Here is a 14,314-nt window from a genome sequence, read left to right on the forward strand (position 1 = left end):
CTATGTAATGACCTCTGATTCAAAGTATGCACTGCATTTTTCAAGACAGAATCCTGTCTCTGAAGACGTTGTCTCACATCTGGTACCATAACTGAGTTTTCAGTAAGCAATTCCACTGTTAAGTTAAAGTAGCCACTTACGGACGATGCAGTATGTGGTAGGACCACTTAGTTCTATAGGCTTAAGTTCACTGCTGTATTCCTATTGGTATGAAATGAGTTTCTCGATCAGATGCAGTGCTGTGCAGAATACCATAATGGTGAATAAGACATTCTATGAGTCTATTGATGGAGGTCCTGACAGAATTATGGATAGAGAAGACATCTATACCCAGAATATGTGTCTATTATAGTGAGGAAGATCTTCTGCCCTCTCAACAATGGAAGGATTCCAATGTAATCAACTGACTACCAGGTGGCTGGGCAATGGTGCCTTATCAGGGGGCCAGTGCTGGTCTCTGCTGTTGGCAGATAAGGCACTCAGCAGTAGCATTAGCCAGGTCAGCCTTGGTAATGAGAAGTCCATGTAGCAGAGTCTATGGCTAGCTTCCATCCCTGCCATAGTCTTTATTCATGGGCCCATTGAAAAAGCACCGGGTGTCTGGGGAAAGAGGTTGTCTGACATCCACAGAACATGCCATTTTGTCCACTTGATTATTAAGAGCCTCCTCTGTAGTGAATCTCTTTTGGTGATCATTCACACAGACAAAAATATATTCGCACTCTGTGTCCTTTCCAGGAAGACCACCAACATTCTTCTTCTCCATACTTTTTTTCAATCTGTGTACTTAGCCCTAACCATCCAATCAAATTGTTAGCAACCACACATGAATAAGGGTAGGTAGATAATCTGTCTTCTCACATCAGACAAGGCATATATATTAGTTTCCTCATTTCTAAGTGACAAATGAGGTGGCTTAGAACAACAAAAGTTTATTGTCTCATAGTTCTGGAGGCTAAAAGTCTGAAATCTAAGTGTTAATAGGGCCATGCTCTCTCTGAAGGCTCTAGGGACTGATTGTTTCTCTCCTCTTCCTAGCTTCTGATGGCTGCTGGGACTCCTTGGTGTTCCTTGACTTACAAATGTATCACCCCAATCTTTGCCTCTGCAGTCACATGGCATTTTCTCTGTGTATTCGTGTCCAAATTTCCCTCTTCTTATAAGGACACCAGTTACTGGGTTAGGGTCTACCTTAGTCCAGTATGACCTCATCTTAACTTGATTACATCTGCAATGATGCTATTTCCAAATAAGGTCACATTCATAGGTTCTGGGTGGACATGTATTTAGGGATAGGACACTATTCAGTTCAGTACAGTAGACAATCCTATTGTGAGCATTTCCTTTCCCCATTGCCCATTAGGGTGATTTCTGAGTGGAGTTTTGCCTAAGCATATTGCAATGAAGTTAAAATTTAATTACAAAAGGATATGATTTCACATATTTGAAAATTAAGTTACATATTTCTAAATAATCTTTATGTTAAAAAGGGAAGTGCAGAGTAAATTAGTACTTAGAAATAAATGATAATGAGGGGCACCTGGGTGGCTCAGTCGGTTGAGCGTCTGACTGTGGCTCAGGTCATGATCTCATGGTCCTTGAGTTCGAGCCCCATGTTGGGTTCTGTGCTGAAGCTCAGAGCCTGGAGCCTGCTTCAGATTCTGTGTGTGTGTCTCTCTCTCTGCCCCTCCCATGTTTGTGCTCTGTCTGTCTGTCTGTCTCTCTCTCAAAAATAAACAAACATTAAAAAATTAAAAAAAAATGATAATGAAAATACTACATGTAAGCACTTTTGGATCACAGATAAGGCAATTCTTAGAGAAATAAATGATAATTTACATATATTTATTAAGAAACAAGATAGTTTTAAAACAAAGCAGCTAAGTAATTATGGTATGTGAAAAACAGTAATCTCTAAGAAACAAGAAGGAAGCAAATAATAAGAAAATAAATAAAACCGATAATATTTCTTAAAAGATAGAAAATACTAATGAAATATTAGATGAGATGAAAATCCCTGGCAAGATTGAGAGAGAGAGAGAGAGAGAGAGAGAGAGAATAGAATATGAAAAGGGGGAAACTAACCACAGTCTCAACAGAAATGAAAACTTAATAAAAATAATATTATGAATAAGTATATATAAATACATTTTTTTAAGTTCTTATTTATTTATTTTTGAGAGAGAGAGTGTTAATGGGGGAGGGGTAGAGAAAGAGGAAGAGATGACCTGAGCCAAATTCAAAAGTCAGATGCTTAACCAACTGAGCCACCCAAGCACTCCTGTAGGTAAATACATTTTAAAACCTAAATGAAGGGCTTAGTCAGTTAAGCGTCCAGCTTTGGCTCAGGTCATGATCTCATGTTTCATGAGTTGCAGCCCTGCTTCAGGCTCTCTGCTGTTAGCATAGAGCCCACTCCAGATCCTCTGTCTCCCTCTCTCTGACCTCTCCCACTGGTTCTCTCTCACCCCCTCCTCAAAATGAATAAATAAACTTAAAATAAAATAAATGTAGACTAAATGAAATGGACAAAACCCAAGAAACACAAAACTGCAAAAATAATGCAAGAAGAAAGTGGGAACTGGAAAAGATCGATAAGGATTAAACAAAACATAACAAAGTCTGAAGGCCTACATGGTTATACAGATAATTTCTACCCAAAGTTGTTGTTTTTTTTTTTTAAAGTAATCTCTATACCAACACAGGGCTTGAACTCATAACCCTGAAATCAAGAGTTACATGCTCTCCCAAATGAGCCAGGCAGGCATTCCAATTTCTACCCAAGTTTTAAAGTATAATTAATTTAATGTGTGGTATATAATTACTTAACAGTGAACATGAAAACAAATGGAGAAATCTTAAATATATTCCTTTGAGATCAGGAAAAAGAAAACACTGTCCAATATTACTGATGATATTACTGTCTTGATCAATGGTATTAGGAAAGAAAAAAAAAGCTGATGGGATATAAGAGATAAAACTGTAATATTTTTCCAGATAATATAATCATCTATAGAGAAAAACCAACAGAATCAAATTATGAACTTAGAATAATAGAGTTGAACAATGTTTCTGATACCAACACAGCATACACAAATTAGTTTCATTTCTCTACATCAAAAACAGTAAACTAGAAGATACAATTTAAGAAAAGACACCATTTAATTTAGCAGCAATATACTTATGGAGAAAAATGTCAAACTGTAATAAATGACCTAGGACCAGAGGATGATCTGAACAAGTGAGAAGATATTCCATGCATTTGGGTGGGATAATAATAATAATATTATTATTATTATTATTTTAATTTTTTGAGAGACCATGAGTTGGGGGGGGCAGACAGACAGGGGAACAGAGGATTCAAAGTGGGCTCTGAGCTGACAGCAGCGAATCTGATGAGGGGCTCAAATTCACAAACCATGAGATCATGACCTGAGCCAAAACCAAGAGTCAGACACTTAACTCACTGAGCCACCCCAGGTGCTCCTGGGATAACTTATTAAAAAGATACTAACTTTCCCAAATTAATCAATAAATTCAATGTAGATTCCATCAAAATTGTAGTCGAAAATTTTAAGGAATTTGTTAACTTACTCACAGAGAAGAGTAAAAGTCCATAAATAGCTAAGTCAACCTTAGAAAAGTAGAATAAAAAGTAGGTCTTGCTTTATCAGATATTAGGGCATATTACAAAGATGCAATAAGAAATACTGGATGTTGTTAACACAGAAATAGATAAGAAACTAAGTTGCCATATGGAAACAATAAAACTGGATCTCTTCCTAACATTATGTACAGAGGTAAACTAAAGATTATTTAAGAGCATAAATGTGAAAGATGAAAATATGTATTAATAGAAGAAAATGTACAATTTTTTTCAGCAAGGAACTTGGGAGGTGGGAGCTAACCACAGACAGTGACAGTGGGGATGGAAGGATCACATAGAAGATATTTGGGAGGTTACCATTGACAGACTCCTATCCAACTCTCCCTTATACTGCTGTCTCAGAGTTTGGAGGAGATAGCAGAAGTGGGTATAAATGTATAAATGTATACACATATACATTGCTTTGTATTATGTAGTTATGTGTAGTAATTTTGTGGCAGAGTGTTATAAAGGGAATTGAGTTTGTAGTCAGAAGACCTGAGTTTAAGTCATAGTTCTTTCATTAACTAAGTGTGACCATGAGCCTTAGTATTCTCAGCTCCATAAAGTGGATGGTCAAAAAAAGATAAAACCTGTTATGAAATAAATATAGAGCTCAACCTCCCATTACTCAGTTTCTTCCACTTGGACATCCTCCTTCCTATTATAGTTGACTTTGGTAAATGTCTGTATCTGGGAGTATTCTTTCTTTCACACATTATAGATACCTCAATCCAAACAGGATCAGACAAAACAGCAAAACAAAGAGAGGAGGGGGAATTATTACCTCTTGTAGATTTAAAATCCATGAGTAGATGTAACATCTAGCATGGCTGAATTCAGATGCTCGGAATAGGTTTTAGGAAGCTGTCTTGCTCCATCTCCTTGTTCTGTTCATTGGGTCAGGTGTGCCCCATCTGTTCCCAGGAGTTTCAGGCTTATGTCTTCACAGTCCCAAGATGGAAAACACTTCTTTTGCTATAAACTCTCCCAAAGGTTCTGGGATATATGCTGTTTGGGTTAACTTGATTCCTTCTTTCATCCTTGCGCCAATCACCGTAGCCAGAATCATTGCTACTTATGGTGGTACTTATGTTGATCAGTGTAAGCCAATAGCATATGATCATTTCTTGAACTTGGGGCGTGGTCAGGTGCACCCAAACAATGAGTACTAAAAGTGGGGTGGGGTAGTTTCCCAAGGAAATACAGGGCTCTGAAATAAAAAAGGAGAAGAAGAAGTTTGTGGTAGAGAAAAAGAATAGATATTTATTATATCTTTTCCTTTTCTTTTGTCTTTATTGTTCATTTTGACAAGAAAATATATACAAAAACATTGCAGGAACCAGAGACCATTGCAGAGACCTGGTGATTAGCCCCTGGGGAGGGCCCTGACTTGAATTCAAGGACGGCTGGGTATATGAGAGATAGGGTTGTGTAAGAAGAGTAACTTGCAAGTTGGTAAAGCCTCTTCCTCATCTCCTGATCAGACAGAGAACTTTTTTTTTTAATGACTTTATTCAGATATAGTTCATACCATACAATTCACTCATTTACAATGCACAATTCAATAGTTTTTGTAATTTACAGAGTTGTGCGACCATTATCACCATCAATTTTATTTTATTATTTTTTTAAGTTTATTTATTTATTTTTGAGAGAGTGTGAGTGGGGTAGAGACAGAGAGAGAGGGGTAGAGAGAATCCCAAGCAGGCTCCGTGCTGTCAGTGCAGAGCCTGACGTGGGGCTCGATCTCACAAACCGTGATATCATAACATGAGCCAAAATCCAGAGTCCACGCTTAAACAACTGAGCTACCCAAGTGCCCTACATACATGTAGAAACTCTACATCCTTTAGCTATCATTCCCTCTCCCCTCAATTCCCCCATCCCCACCAGCCTTAGGCAACCACTAACTATTTTTTGTCTCTATAGTTCTGGACATTTAATATAAATAAAATAATATAATATGTGATCTTTTGTGACTGGCATCTTTCATTTAGCATAATGTTTTAAGGTACATCCATGTTGTTACATGTATTTGTACTTCTTTTTTATGGTTGAATAGCATTCAATAGTATACGATGGAATACTATTCCATTGTATAGATATATCATATTTCAGATATAGATATATCACCCACTCACTCATTGATGGATTTTTGGATTGTTTCTAGCTTTGGGGACTGTTTTTAGGTGGAAATATATTTTCATTTCTCTTGGGTATATATTCAAGGGTGGAATTGTTGGGTCAAATAGTAACACTGTGTAACTTTTTGAGGAACTGCCCGACTATTTTGCTAAGTAGCTGTATCACTTTCACCGAAGTTCCAATATCTCCACACCTTAGCGTGATCTTTTTATTATCTGTCTTTTAAAATATTACAGCTGTACTAGTAGGTGTTACGTGGTATCTCATGGTTTTGATTTGTATTTCCCTAATGGCTAATGATGTTGAGCATCTTTTCATATGCTTGTTGGCCATTTGTACATCTTCACTGGAAGAAGGTCTATTAAATACACACACACACACACACACACACATATATACATATATATATATATATATATAAAGCTTATATATTATATATAAGCAATTGTCTTTTCACTTTCTTGATAGTGTCCTTTGAAGCACAAATTTAAAATTTTTGAAGTCCAATTTATTCATTTTTTCCGTTGGTCACTTGATTTTTAACATGCTACCCTTGTTGCTTTTTTTTTTTTGTAATTATTTTTTTTGAGTATAGTTGACTTCAGGTGTACAACTTATTTTTAATTTTTTGTTTATTTGCTACACTTGTTGCTTTTAAACCTGGTACTTGGTACAAAAGCTTATCTCAAGCTTACCTCTGTTTCTTTTATACATAAGATCTCACAAGTACTTCAGGTGAGTCATAAGAATGTTTTAAAAAAAAATGACTCACAAGCATGGGACATCAGAGCCTGAATAGGATGAGAAGGACCTCTACTCAGGGGTGGCCAAATGTGAAAGGTTAGAACCCAGAGAAACTAGGGGAATATCCATGCATGGGGATGATTCAGAATTGGGTGCTGGAGCCCAAAAAAGGAAGGAAGGCAACCACACATGGGAGCATCCTGGTGTGGAGAGTCAGAACCTGAATAGACGATAAAGGGCATTCATGCCAGGGCGGCTCAGTGCACTTGAGAGCCCAAATGGCATGAGAGGGCTTTGATACTGAGAGTACAGAGCCTGGAATAAAGTATTTGTATAGAAGTGAGATGAGAAGGGTATCTGCATGGGGTGGGGGTGGGGGGGAGGACAGTGGAGGTAATGGGAGATTGATTATATTCAGGAATATTGATAAAATGTTAAGGATAACAAGGGCCAGGTTCCCACAATTGGAGAATGGATTAAAAGTATAGAAATGAAGAGAGGCGCCTGGGTGGCTCAGTTCATTGAGCATCTGACTCTTGATTTTGACTTAGGTCATGACCCCAGGGTCGTGGGATCAAGCCCATGTTGGGCTCTGTGTTGAGTGTGGGGCCTGCTTAAAATCCCCTCTCTCCCTCTGCCCCCTTCTCTGCTCATGTGTGTGCTCTCTCTAAAAAAAAAAAAAAAAAAAAAAGTATAGAAAGGAAGAAAACTAGAATGAAATTTGTGGTGGATTAGAATTGGAAGTATTGGTGTAAACTCATAGTTTTTAATATAAAAAGATCAATATAGAAATGTACATGCATTTACATATATGTATTCACATATACATGTCCATTCATGCATAAATACATATGTACACACATGTATTGATTAGAAATACCTCCTGAAGGAACTTGGAAGCAGTGACATCTCAATAGTAATGAGCAAAAACAGTCCCCAGATCTTGGTTTCTAAATATCATTCTGAGAGCCGATGAAGCAGCTTCCATAAGGATAAAAGTGGGCATTGACTATTGGGAGACTGTTCATTTCAGGAAGGCAGAGTGGGGCTGTTTACAATGGGGGCACAGGGGCCTGTAGTGGCTTGGAGACCAAGCTTTGGATCCACACCAAGATTGAGTTGGATCTCAGTTCTGGATTTAACAGCTAAGTGATGTATTGACAACAGGTTCCTTAACATTTCTCAGCCTCAGCTCCTATTTGTAAATAGGACAATAGAAAATAGAAAGGGAAAAAGTAAGTCAAATGCCTGGCACGTTGTGAGCACTTGGTATTCTTACTGGGAACACCAGGAAGGCATATTGTAGTAGTGAAAATAAATCACAGAAATCAACAAAAACAAAAAGACTCTGAAAACTTTCCAAAATCTTCATCTAAGCTCAGAAGGCCAGGAATTTGGTGGAGTTCCAGGGGCTTTTCAGTCCCGTATACCAGCTATGAAATTAATGTGTAATGCTTTTGTGTTAATTCTGCCTATTAATACAATTTGTGATATGAGATCTGACCCATGTGTTGGATAGTCCGAAGAGTGGGGTGCCACATGGGGTGGGATGATAGGAATTATGCCAATTTGATTTCATTTCACAGAACTAACTAGCTGGGGAAATTCCTATGGAAGTGGGCTGCCACTGGGATCTCCCTACTGCTCAAACCAGAGTCTTCTGTTTCCTTCCTCCCTCAATAGTGCTTACATCTAATAAGTCATCACGCTTTTTCTTCTCAGTTTCCCCATAGTTGTTCTGCTTCTCTTCACCACCACTCTGGTTCCAGCCTTCCATTCTGACTTGGTTACTTTGTGAAAAACTTTGTAACTGGTCTTCTTGTCCCTAGTTATTACATCTCCAAACCACCCCTATCCTGCCACATAGGAAGTTCCATTTTTCCAAGGATTAATCTGCCCACACTGAAACTCCTTAAATCCTATTTCTTCCATGATAAAATTTGCCTTCCTTAGATGGCATTCAAGGACCTCCTGCTCTGCAACCAGCTACAACCAACAGAGGCCATTCACTCCCTATTCCTTGGGACCATATTTCACATTTCTTTTTTTTTTTTAATTTTATTTTTCATATTTCACATTTCTATCTACACTTTTCACCTAAGCCTTCCTTACTATTCCTTTTGCAATGATTGTTTCTTTTTATATCCTGTCATTAAAATGTTTTAAGTCATAGTTTAAAATGCCCATAGCAAAACAAAGAGTGTGGATCAGTCTCCTGTCCATCACAATTTCCTTCTCCTTGCAGGCTACGACTTTCATTCTTGTTGATTATTTTCATATCTTCCTCCTCATTTCTAAATAAAATGCTTAAGTTGCTACTCAATTAAAAATTTTCCCAACAAACAAAAGTCTAGGACCAGACAGCTTCACAGGCCAATTCTACCAAACATTTAAAGAACAGCTGGGGCACCTGGGTGGCTCAGTTGGTTGGGCGTCTGACTTCAGTTCAGGTCATGATCTCACATCTCATGGGTTTAAGCCCTGTGTCAGGCTCTGTGCTGACAGCTCAGAGCCTGGAGCCTGCTTCGGATTCTACGTCCCCTCGCCCTCTTCCCCTCCCCCACTCATGCTCTGTCTCTCTCTCAAAAATAAATAAACGTTAAAAAAATTTTTTTAAATAAAAAAAATAAAGAACAGTTAATAGCTGTTCTTCTCAAACTATTCTAAAAAATAGAAAGGAAGGAAGGAAAACTTCCAAATTCATTCTACAAAGCCAGCATTCCCTTAGAGCAAAAACAGATGAAGATACCACAAAAAAGGCCAGTATCTCTGATGAACATAGATGCAAAAATCCTCAACAAAATACTAGTACACGGAATACAATAATACATTAAAAAAATCACTCACCATTATCAAGTGGGATTTATTTCCAGGATGCAAAGGTGGTTCAATATTCACAAGTCAACATGATATATCACATCAATAACAGAAAGGATGAAAACCATATGATCATTTCAATAGATACAGAAAAAGTATTTGACAAAGTACAACATGCATTCATGATAAAAATCCTAAATGAAGGAGGTTTAGAGGGAGCATATCTCAACATAATAAAGGCCTTGTATGAAGAACCCACAACTGACATCATACTCAATGGGGAAAAACTGAGAGCTTTCCCCCTAAAATCAGGAACAAGACAATGATGTCTACTCTCACCACTTCTATTCAACACAGTACTGGAAGTCCTAGCCACAGCATTCAGACAATAAAAAGAAATAAAAGGCATCCAAATCGGTAAGGAAGAAGTAAAACTTTTACTATTTGCAGATGACGTGATACTATATATAGAAAACCAAAAAACTGCTAGAACTGATACATGAATTTAGTAAAGTCACAGGATACAAATCAATGTACAGAAATCTGTTGCATTTCTACACACTAATAATGAAACAGCAGAAAGAGAAGTAAAGAAAATAATTCCATTTACAACTGCACCAAAAATAAAAAAGTACCTAGGAACAAACATAACCAAAGAGGTGAAAGACCTGTACTCTGAAAACTATAAAACATTGATGAGAGAAATTGAAGACAACACAAAGAAACAGAAAGACGTTTCATGCTCATGGATTGGAAGAACAAATATTGTTAAACTGTCTATACTCTCCAAAGCAATCTACAGATTTAATGTAATCCTCATCAAAATACCAATAGCAGTTTCACAGAACTTGAAGAAACAGTCTAAAATCTGTATGGAACCACAAAAAGACCCTGAATAGCCAAAGCAATCTTGAAAAAGAAAAACAAAACTGGAGGTATCACAGTTCCGGACTACAAGTTATATTACAAAGCTGTAGTAATCAAAACATTACACAGTACTGGCACCAAAACAGACACATAGATCAATAGAACAAAATAGAAAACCCAGAAATAAACTCACAATTATATGGTCAATTAGTCTTAGACAAAGTAGAAAGAATGTCCAAAGGGAAAAAGACAGTCTCTTCAAATGGTGTTGGGAAAACCGGTCAGTTACATGCAAAAGAATGAAACTGGACAACTTTCTTATACCATACACAAAAATAGACTCAAAATTGATTAATGACTTAAACGTGGGGGCATCTGGGTGGCTCAGCTGATTGAGTGTCTGACTCTTGGTTTCAACTCAGGTCATGATCTTGTGGTTCATGAGTTCGAGCCCCAAATCAGGCCTTGGGCTGACTGTGTGGACCCTGCTTGGGATTCTCTCTCTCCCTCTCTTTCTAACCCTCCACTGCTCGATCTGTTTCTCTCTCAAAATAAATAAATAAATAGTAAGTTAAAAAAAAAAAGACCTAAATGTGAGACTTGAAACCATAAAAATCCTAGAAGACAGCATAGGCAGTAATGTCTCTGACACTAGCCATAGCATCATTTTTCTAGATATGTCTTCTGAGGCAAGAGAAATAAAAGAAAAACTAAACTACTTGGACTTTTTCAACATAAAAAATTTCTGTACAGCCAAAGAAATAATCAACAAAATTAAAGACAACCTGCTGAATGGGAGAAGATATTTGCAAATGACGTATCCAATAAAGGGTTAGTATCCAAAATATCTAAATAATTTACACAACTCAACACTCCCAAAACAAATAATCCAATTAAAAAATGGGCAGAAGACATGGACAGACATTTTTCCAAAGAAGACATCCAGATGGCCAACAGACACATGAAAAGATGCTCATCATCACTTGTCATCAGGGAAATACGAAACAAAACCACAATGAGATACAACCTCACACCTGTCAGAATGGCTAAAATAAAAAACACAAGACAGGCACCTGGTGGCTTAGTCGGTTAAGCATCCAACTCTTAATTTTGGCTTAGGTCATGATCTCATGGTCATGAGATCGAGCCCTGTGTTGGGCTCTGTGCCAGGCATGAAGCCTGCTTAAGATTCTCTCTCCCTCTCTCTGTCTCACCCCTATTTGTGCACTTTCCCTCTCTCTCAAGAATTAAACAAAACAAAACAAAACAAAACAAAACAAAACAAAACAAAACAACGTTGGTGAGGACGTGGAAAAAAATGAACCCTCAGGCATTGTTGGTGGGAATGTAAACTGGTGCAGCCACTGTGGAAAACAGTATGGAAGTTCCTCAAAAAATTAAAAATAGAACTACTTGCTATCTAGTAATTGCACGACTGGATATTTACCCCCAAAATATGAAAACACTAATTCAAAGGGACACCTGCTATAATGGAATATTATTGAGCCATAAAAAATAATGAAATCTTGCCATTTACAACAACATGGTTGGAGATACAGAGTATTATGCTAAGAGAAATAAGTCAGTCAGAGAAAGATACATACCATGGTTGCACTCATATGTGGAATTTAGGAAACAAAACGAGCAAAAGGAAAAAAGAGAGAGTGAGAGAGAGAGACAAACCAAGAAACAGAATCTTAAGTATAGAGAACAAACTGATGGTTTCCAGAGGAGAGGTGGGTGGGGAGATGGGTGACTGGTAAAGAAGATTAAGAATATACTTATCATGATGAGCACTGCGTAACGTATAGAATTGTTGAATCACTATCTTAGACACCTGGAACTAACAAAACATTGTATGTTAAGTATACTGGAATTAAAATAAAAAAACAATAAAAAATTAGGTATCTATGGACTTTCTACTACTGAAAATTTCACTCTTTTAGTACACACACCCACATTTACATCTTTCCTGTCCACACATTGTACCAGATGCCAAAGGTGCTTTGCCACTTAGAGAAGTGCCCTCAAAGTTTGCCCATGATTATCTTCCTTCTTCACTTCCCACGATGAAGGTCTTACTATACCTGCCTTCCCTCGTGATAGAGGTCTGGTCTTGTCTACTGGATTCCATGTCTTCCTTTTTTGAAGGATGTCTTGTCTACTGACTTCATGTCTTCCTCTCCTAAGGGAGGTTCTTGTGTACTGGATTCCATGTCTTTCTCTTTTTTGGTTTACTCCCTCATTTTGGAGAAGCATATTCTTTCTAGTTTCCTATAAAGAATTCAGTGCAGGTATAATTTTTGAGACCTTTTGTGTATTAAAATATTCCTATTCTACTTTCATACTTAAATGATAATTTGGCTGGTCTGAAAATTCTATATTGGAAAATCTTTTCCTTCAAAATTTCATCATCTAGCTTTCATGGTTGTTGCTGAGAAGTCTGACTTCATTCTGACTCTTGTTTCTGTATGTGGGATCTTATCTGCTTGTCTTTTTCACCTTAATTCCCACCATATCCTCTGTTTTGGTTGGGCTGCCTTCAGCTGCAGTTGAAAATCAACTTGAAGTGGCTTAAAAAATAGAATTTATCTCATACAAGAAGTCCAAATGCAGAATGGCTCCAAGGAGAGTTAATTCATTGATAAATTATGTTACCATTGACCCCAGACTTTTCCCTTCTCTTTTTTCCCTTAGGTTAGTTCTCCTTATGGTCCTAAGATGGCGAGAGCAATTCCAGGTTGTATCCAATATCCAGATGCACGAAAGTATAAAGGAGGAAAAGATAATCTCTTCATTGATATCTTTTCTAGGAATAAAGAAACCTTTCTCAGAAATACCCAGATGATTTTACCTCATGTTTCATTGGTGAGAATATATATCACATGCCCAAGCCTAAATCAAAGATAAAGGGAATGGTACTACCTTGGTTGGTTTAATCAGGATTCACCTTTAAGAGCTTTGGAAGTGACTGGCACACAAGCACATGACCAAATGGAGGAGCTTAGATACCTGAACAAAACTAGAGGTGCAACAGCAAGGAAGCAGGGAAATGGTTTTGGAAGGGAATCAACAGTGTGTGCTACACTCTTGGACATATTTTATTTCATTAATCCTGACTTGATTACAGTGTCCCCAATGCTCATATTATTAGGTTTCTGACTTTGCATTGGCTCCTGCTGTTCTAGTCACTGTAGGAAGTCAAAGAGTAGGCTTGACTTCTGGAGTCTCCCTAGGAAGTCATTTAGTTCTGTACATTTGGCTAGCATTAGATTAACCTTGTATCCTCTATAAGTAAAGTCAGAGTGTTGACACCGGTGCTCCCTTACCCATTGAGATGGGGTCCTGGCTGCAGGTTTGTACTGAAGCCTTCCTGATTTCGCATTACCACCAAGGCTAATTGGTCCATGGAGAGAATACTGAATCAGATTCTCTCCCTATTTGGTATTAGGACTGAAAGAAAGGCAGTCTCCATTTGCTTCAAACTATCACTTCCAACTCAAGAGGGGCAGCTGCATTCCATCTTGTGCTTTGAGGAACAGAGAAATCAGTTTGCAGGGAGAAGGAGCAAATGCAGAAGAGAAAGCAGACAATGAGATGGAGTGGAGTGTTCCTGGCTTTCTACTTCTTTTTATTTTTTTAAAATTTTTTAACCTTTATTCATTTTTAAGAGGCAGAGAGAGAGAGAGAGAGAGAGAGGGCACAAGTGAGGGAGGAGCAGAGAGGGAGGGAGACACAGAATCTTAAGCAGGCTCCAGGCTCTGAGCTGTCAGCACAGAGCCTGACACGGGGCTTGAACCCACAAACCGTGAGATCATGACCTGAGCTGAAGTTGGACGCTTAACCAACTGAGTCACCTAGGAGACCCCCCTCATTAAAAAAAAATTTTTTTTAACATGTATTTATTTTTGAGAGGCAGAGACAGAGCACAAGCGGAGGAGGGGCAGAGAGAAAGGGTTGGCTTTCTACTTCTTGATTTCAGCTCCTGTCTGAGGGCTGGCTGCATTCCTTGCCCTTGTGTCTTATGAGATAAGCAAGTCTCCTCATTTTAAATCCTCCTATTTATTTAAACTAGTTCCCTGGAAGTTCTGC

At 37.9% G+C, this 14,314-nt stretch overlaps 1 long non-coding RNA gene across 1 annotated transcript in view; it reads right to left on the bottom strand.

The window, feature by feature from the left end:
• LOC123595733 overlaps nucleotides 1-14,314 on the bottom strand; it is a 59,521-nt gene that overhangs the window by 25,878 nt on the left and 19,329 nt on the right. The window contains exons 5-6 of the long non-coding RNA XR_006711353.1: nucleotides 12,310-12,496; nucleotides 4,434-4,859 (exon numbers count right to left, since the gene is read on the bottom strand). This is a non-coding gene — a long non-coding RNA (uncharacterized LOC123595733). The remainder of the gene's footprint in view (nucleotides 1-4,433; nucleotides 4,860-12,309; nucleotides 12,497-14,314) is intronic.

The sequence above is a fragment of the Leopardus geoffroyi genome, chromosome B1, assembly GCF_018350155.1.
Source record: "Leopardus geoffroyi isolate Oge1 chromosome B1, O.geoffroyi_Oge1_pat1.0, whole genome shotgun sequence".
Taxonomy (NCBI): Eukaryota; Metazoa; Chordata; class Mammalia; order Carnivora; family Felidae; genus Leopardus; species Leopardus geoffroyi.